This window comes from Crinia signifera, unplaced genomic scaffold (genome assembly GCF_055691185.1).
Source record: "Crinia signifera unplaced genomic scaffold, ASM5569118v1 HAP2_SCAFFOLD_418, whole genome shotgun sequence".
NCBI lineage: Eukaryota > Metazoa > Chordata > Amphibia > Anura > Myobatrachidae > Crinia > Crinia signifera.
Genome location: NW_028142311.1, coordinates 69757 through 76310, shown reverse-complemented (window position 1 = coordinate 76310; position 6554 = coordinate 69757). Strand labels below are relative to the sequence as shown.

Below are 6554 nucleotides of genomic sequence, written 5' to 3'. Positions count from 1 at the left end.
CCTCACCCTCTCTCTCTCTCGCCTCACCCTCTCTCTCTCGCCTCACCCTCTCTCCACCCTCTCTCTCTACCCTCTCTCTCTCCACCCTCTCTCTCTCTCCACCCTCTCTCTCTCTCTCGCCTCACCCTCTCTCTCTCTCTCTCGCCTCACCCTCTCTCTCTCTCGCCTCACCCTCTCTCTCTCTCGCCTCACCCTCTCTCTCTCTCCCTCTCTCTCTCTCCACCCTCTCTCTCTCCACCCTCTCTCTCTCTCTCCACCCTATCTCACCTCACCCTCTCTCACTCTCACCTCACCCTCTCTCTCTCTCGCCTCACCCTCTCTCTCTCTCGCCTCACCCTCTCTCTCTCGCCTCTCTCCCTCTCTCTCGCCTCTCTCCCTCTCTCTCGCCTCTCTCCCTCTCTCTCGCCTCACCCTATCTCTCGCCTCACCCTCTCTCTCTCCTCACCCTCTCTCTCTCTCTCTCCTCACCCTCTCTCTCTCTCTCTCGCCTCACCCTCTCTCTCTCTCTCGCCTCACCCTCACTCTCTCTCTCACCCTCACTCTCTCTCTCACCCTCACTCTCTCTCTCGCCTCACCCTCTCTCTCTCTCCACCCTCTCTCTCTCGCCTCACCCTCTCTCCACCCTCTCTCTCTCTCTCTCTACCCTCTCTCTCTCCACCCTCTCTCTCCCATTCCCAGCAGTCACCTCTCTGGTCACATCCCCCTGTGTTGCTGTATAATGTCCCAATCCCAGCAGTCACCTCTCCGGTCTCATCCTCTGGTGATACTGTATAATGTCTCATTCCCAGCAGACACCTCTCTGGTTACATTCTTCTGATGTTACTGTATACTGTCCCATACCCAGCAGTCACCTCTCCGGTCACATCCCCGGTGTTACTGTATAATGTCCCATTTCCATCCCCCCGTGTTACTGTATAATGTCCCAATCCCAGCAGTCTTCTCTCCGGTCACATCCCCAGGTGTTACTGTATAATGTCCCATTCCCAGCTGTATCCTCTCAGGTCACATCCCCCGATGTTACTGTATCATGTCCCATTTACAGCAGTCACCTCCCCCGGTGTTACTGTATAATTCCACATTCCCAGCAGTCACATCTCTGGTCACATCCCCCGATGTTACTGTATAATGCCTCATTCCCAGCGGGCACCTCTCCGGTGTTACTGTATAATTCCCCATTCCAGCAGTCACCTCTCTGGTCACATCCCTCGGTGCTAATGTATAATGTCCCATTCCCAGCAGTCACCTCTCTGGTCACACCCCCCCCCCCCATTGTTACTGTATAATGCCCCATTCCCAGCAGTCACCTCTCCGGTCTCATCCTCTGGTGTTACTGTATAATGACCCATTCCCAGCAGTCACCTCTCCGGTCACATCCCCTATTGTTACTGTATAATGCCCCATTCCCAGCAGTCACCTCTCCGGTCACATCCCCCGGTGTTACTGTATAATGTTCCATTCCCAGCAGTCATCTCTCTGGTCACAACCCCCGATGTTACTGTATAATGTCCCATTCCCAGCAGTCACCTCCCCCGGTGTTACTGTATAATGACCTATTCCCAGCAGTCACCTCTCCGGTCAGCAGCTGGATGATTTTGTTGGTGAGTTTCAGGATCTTATGGTCATTGTCTCTCTCATTTATCAATGAGTGAGGTTAAGGCACAGTCTTGGAATCCTGGGTCCTGATCCCTCTTCTGAACACATAGGGACGGCTGCTGCTGGGTGTCTCACATTCACCGTCCTTCTTCGGTGGCACATAATCCTAAGTGAGGAGAAAAATGTTAAATCAACTGCACTGATGGTATAGCAGCTCTCATAAATGCAAAGGTTCTGAGGGGTAAAAAAGAGCGATGGGATAAGTTTATACGAGTGACACCTGTAAAGTAAAAATGTATTAGTAAAATAATGTTTACACTCCTTTTGGAGGATGTGAGGTGAGAGAGGGAGATTGTCGTGCTGTCCCTACTAACCCTAACCTTACAGAGGCAGCGGTATTCCTCAGCTCAGTTGCTGTCCGCTTCTGGGTGGAATCTTCTGTTGCGGCTTTGGTCCCGGGGCGCGGCTTGCTGACGTCAGCGACTGGCGTGTCGGTACTTCGGGCAGCAGCAAAGTCTCCAACCTGTTTCATGCCTCGCTGGGCACTTTGTCAAGGTGGGGTGACTGATAGAAGTTGCTCCCTGTATGTAAGGAAATGAAGTAGAAATTCACATCCAATTTTAACATTTTGTGTATTTCAAAAATGTAAAGAAATAAAAAAAGTTTGGACATTTTCCGAGCAACAATCTGGTTGGAACAAATATTTTAACGACATTTTGGGTGTCACGAACGGTGAAACAGTGTCAAGGCATGCATTATATGTAATAGTAGAGTGCAAGACTAATAAAAACACTAATAAAGAGATTACATCTCCATATGTGCCAAAGTGGTTTGTGCAAAATGCTAGTGAACAGCTAATGAACCCAATACACCAATCATGTCCAAACTATGGCCCGCCAGCTTTTGTGAAACTGCAAGTCCCATCATGCCTTGCCACAGTTTTGCTATTAGGGAATACTAAAACTATGTCAAGGCATGCTGGGATGTGTAGTTTCAAAACAGCTGAAGGGCCACATTTTGGACATGCCTGCAACATACTGTACGCTCAGTGACAAACAAGCTTTAAAATCAAAGTCAATTGTTTGGTGACCCGACTCCCAGGCTGCACCTCACCTGGATTTCTCCTCGCACCCTTCACGCACAGTAGGGCAATAAGCTGCATCTAGTTTATTTAGGGCGCAAAAATGCAGCCGACAAGACCAGGGCAAGTGCTGCGAACAATTCATTAGCTCCCACTACATTAGGCAAGAGCTACGGGTGCACAAAACAATTGAATCACCATTATATGTTGTTTAGCACCTTACATAAATTATATATATATTTTTTATTATTATTATTTTAATATGCAGTACAGTAAGACCAGCAACCCTTACCACCAGCATAGCTCTGCCCCAACACTCATGGGGTTACGAGCAGCAGTCACAGTAATGTATACACAGTGGGGTATGGCCAGCAGTCACAGTGGAGTATGGCCAGTAGTCACAGTATGCACAGGAGTCCAGTAGAAAAAAAAAAAAAACAATTACAGCAGAGTGCGCAGCGGAGCATGCAAAGCGCAGGCTTCCATCCAATATAATGGCGCAGAGCCGCAGTCGCATCGAATTCTGTGGGATGCAATTCTCTGGAGAACCCAAGGCCGGGAAGATGGCACTGAGCCTCGTTGGGGGATGTGAGTGTGGCGGAAACGCCCATTGTTCGGAGCATCTCTTTTATTTGATATGTTTGTTTGGCCCCATCACACACAATGGTGGCCCCCACCGTAATGCCCATCACACATGATGGCCCACACTGTAATGTCCATCACACATGGTGGCCCACACTGTAATGTCCATCACACATGGTGGCCCCCACCGTAATGCCCATCACACATGATGGCCCACACTGTAATGTCCATCACACATGGTGGCCCCCACTGTAATGCCCATCACACATGATGGCCCACACTGTAATGCCCATCACACATGATGGCCCACACCGTAATGCCCATCACACATGATGGCCCACACTGTAATGCCCATCACACATGATGGCCCCCACTGTAATGCCCATCACATATGATGGCCCACACTGTAATATCCATCACACATGATGGCCCACACTGTAATGCCCATCACACATGATGGCCCCCACCGTAATGCCTATCGCACATGATGGCCCACACTGTAATGCCCATCACACATGATGGTTGTCCACACCGTAATGCCTATCGCACATGATGTCCCACACTGTAATGCCTATCACACATGATAGCCCACACTGTAATGCCCATCACACATGATGACCCACACTGTAATGCCCATCGCACATGATGGCCCCCACTGTAATGCCCATCGCACATGATGACCCACACTGTAATGCCTATCACACATGATGGCACCCACTGTAATGCCCATCGCACATGATGACCCACACTGTAATGCCCATCGCACATGATAGTGGCCCACACTGTAATGCCCATCGCACATGATGACGGTCCACACTGTAATGCCCATCACACACGATGACCCACACTGTAATGCCCATCACACACGATGACCCACACTGTAATGCCCATCACACACGATGACCCACACTGTAATGCCCATCACACACGATGACCCACACTGTAATGCCCATCACACACGATGATCCACACTGTAATGCCCATCACACATGATGACCCACACTGTAATACCCATCACACACCTTAACAGCGACTACATATGATGGCACATAAGAGCCTCTTACCTACATGCTCATTGCCAGGGGTTTCTTACTCAATGCCAAAGGTTTTATGCTTAGTTGCCAAGAAGGTTTCATGCTCGTTGCCCAGGAGGTATTATATCCTTGTTACCCAGAATGGGAAAAGCAACCCCAGCAAGCCCTCCTGTCTGTGGAGGGAGGGCTTAGCCGGCAGGAAGAGCTGACAGCCACTGCTAGCAGAGAGCAGCTTAGCGTTGTGGCGGGGGGGGGGATTTGTCACTTTAAAGAGCTGCCATGCTGCTCACTTCTCAGGACTTCAGCAGTGGTAACAGCATGGGGGACGGTGGCGGGCTACATCTGTAATAACAGACACACAGCTTTCAGCAGAGAGCTCATCAGCGTTTCAGTGCATGCAGGGGGGGCGGATGAGAAAGTTTGCAACGGGGTGTCAGCGCACCAGGGGGGCAGCGGAAGGGCGCAAAGTCCCAGACACAAAAAGGGCAGGAACACTAATTTCTGTGTCCTACGGATGACAGAAGGAGGGTGATATGGTCAGATGTATCTGCCTTCACCGTGGTTCGCAACAAGAGGACTAGCGCAGATTTTGACCCAACTTGAATAACTCTGCAGCTCTTAAGGCCCCCATCTGCTAGGGTGGGGAATCGCCTGTGGTACCCCGCCAACTCACCCGGCAGCTGCTACGTTCAGTTCACAAATATTTCTACCCATGCATGTTGCCCCTTCTTTATATAAACACCTCTTTCTACACTTTTATGAAAACTCTTCACTACTGTATAACCGCAGCTCACCGTTACCAATTCTAAACAGTCTCTTGTTACAGTACATCTTCAGTTGTGACACCTGTCAGTATCACACTGACCCCAGGGGTTAATAAACTGCTTTCTGTTCTACCCTGATACTAGTAAATCCCCTAAACTCCAATACTGCTCTAAAACAAACAGTCATATTTATTGTGGGTTTTATTACTGTTTTAATTCAGCTCATCCTGGAAAAGGATTTGTGGCATTGAGAAAACCTCTGCGAGTATTTATAACAGTGTCTTGAGAATAAAACATTAACCTGGTCATGTAATTATAATTATCTCCTATATATTTGGCTACATCTGTCACTCAAAGTGGGTGTCTGTGTCTATAACGCTCTGTTCCTGGACTTTCCTCTTAATGTGTGATTGCCTTCATCTGTGCTGAACACCTTTCTGAGAAATTAACCTGTTTAAAACAGGTGATGGCAATCATACATTAAGGGGAAGTCTAGAAACAGAGCATTGTGTCCCTCCTGGAGAGGGTCATGTTGGGAGGTATGTGACAGAGAACCCAGTGAGCCCACAGACAGTGCCAGACACCCACTGCCTTCCCATGTTGCCCAGCACTGCTATTCCACAGCCACCAGGTGAGCGCCCCCTCCCGCGATTTGCGGCAAAACCTCCCCCCCCTCCCGCGAATCGCGGCAAACCCTCCCCCGTGACACACCCCCCCCCCGATTCGCAGAAAAAACACCCCCCCCGCGACCTCCCTCCCGCGATTCGCGGCAAAAAGAACCCCCCCGCGACCCCCCCTTGCACGATTGGCGGCACCCCCCCTGCGACCCCCCTCCCGCGATTCGCGGCACACACCCCTCCCCCCCCCCCCCGCAATTCGCAGCAGCCCCAGGATTAAATGGCACATGCAAAACACTGCCATGGCTATGGTCGACAATGAAAAAGGTTGACATGAGTTTTTGAAGATTTATTTTTAATTTTTTAAATTTTTTCATATTCATTGTCATGTGTCGACATGGACACCAATGAAGTGGCACACTTTTGTCAACATTTACATGTGTTGACCTTTCTGTGTTGATTTTTTTCTTGTGGCGATTCGCGTCACACCCCCCGCAACCCCCCCTCCGGCGATTCGCGGCACCCCCCCGCGACCGCCACCCCTCCCGCAATTCGCGGCAACCCCCCACCGGAACCCCCATGAACCCCGCTCTCCCGCGATTCACAGCACCCACCCCCCGCAACCCCCCCCCTCCCGCAAATCGCGGCACCCCCCGCGATTCGCGGCAGCCCCAGGATTAAAGGGCACATGCAAAACACTGGCACGGCTATGGTCGACAATGAAAAAGGTTGACATGAGTTTTTGAAGATTTATTTCATTTTTTGAATGTTTTCATATTCATTGTCATGTGTCAACATGGACACCAATGAAGTGGCACACTTATGTCAACATTTACATGTGTTGACCTTTCTGTGTTGATTTTTTCTTGTGGCGATTTGCGTC

General features: G+C 50.1%; 1 long non-coding RNA gene across 1 annotated transcript; it reads right to left on the bottom strand.

The window, feature by feature from the left end:
* Nucleotides 1–764: 764 nt before the first annotated feature.
* LOC146055254 (uncharacterized) lies at nucleotides 765–2444 on the bottom strand. Its single transcript, XR_014468557.1, has 3 exons — nucleotides 1974–2444; nucleotides 1305–1759; nucleotides 765–1243 (listed from the first exon to the last, which is right to left on the bottom strand). It is a non-coding gene; the product is annotated as an uncharacterized LOC146055254 (long non-coding RNA).
* Nucleotides 2445–6554: the final 4110 nt, after the last annotated feature.